A 1,042-nucleotide genomic window follows, 5' to 3' on the forward strand; every position below is an offset into this window, starting at 1 on the left:
AATTAAAACATGACAAAGCCATCTTGTTCATAAATAATGGTGTCAGGACTTTTCATTTTGATGACACTCACACTTTCATTGATATGAATAGAATACTTGCTTTTGAGGAATGACCTTTACGTTTTGAGCAAGTGACACACTTTTGCAGGTTATCAACTAGATCTTGCAGTTTGCACTAATTGTTTTGAGAAATGCATTAACTGTTGTGCAAATGTAAATAATGTTGTGAAAAATGCACCAAAGCCACTGAGAAAAACTAGTTGAGAGAGAGAGAGATCAACCACGAGATGGCGGTAAAGCAGATACATCTACTCTTTGTATAATACAATTACTTGTTCTTAAACGCAGAAATATCGACATGATCAGGAAATGTATTCAATAAAAGTGCTGAAAAGGTAAAGAAAACATTTTGTTAGGCTTACAATTTTTCAGTCATCACTATCATTACATTTTCTTTATTCAGTGAAAGCGAATGGTGACTGAAGCTATCATTACGTTTTAAACCATTTGGTACGGAGATAGGACAAGTTCTTCACCTGCAGTCAAACATCCATATTCTGCAATAGGCCCGTATTTTAATTGTGAATGAATAAGCCCTATATTGGTCATAAGCGATAAAAAGAAATCAAGCCTATCTTGTACTTTAATTATATTCAGTATCATTAATTGTAGCAAATAAAGTTTGTTTTCTCATTCTGTATATCATAGGGAAGTAGAATTCTTGATTTGAGAATTAATAAACGAATTTACAGGCAAAGGACAAAAAAATGTCTGCATCCATTAGCTCTCAGATCTGCTGCATCTCTGGCTGTGCGCGCATGCGCAAAACCGCCTCACTTTTCGCGCGAAATACTCGAGTGGGTTGGGAAAAATCTTCCTTCCGAGGATTTGATTGGACGCCGCAACCCAAGAGGCAGAATATGTTACTGAGTCACTGGTGTGTTGGCCAATCAGTGCTCAGATTCCACTGCGCGACAAGTCTGGTGGCGCGAAAAGGCACACAACAGTGCTGCGACAGACACGAGGTGTTCTGCACTGAACT

The sequence above is a fragment of the Danio rerio genome, chromosome 20, assembly GCF_052040795.2.
Source record: "Danio rerio strain M-AB ecotype USA chromosome 20, GRCz13ab, whole genome shotgun sequence".
Taxonomy (NCBI): Eukaryota; Metazoa; Chordata; class Actinopteri; order Cypriniformes; family Danionidae; genus Danio; species Danio rerio.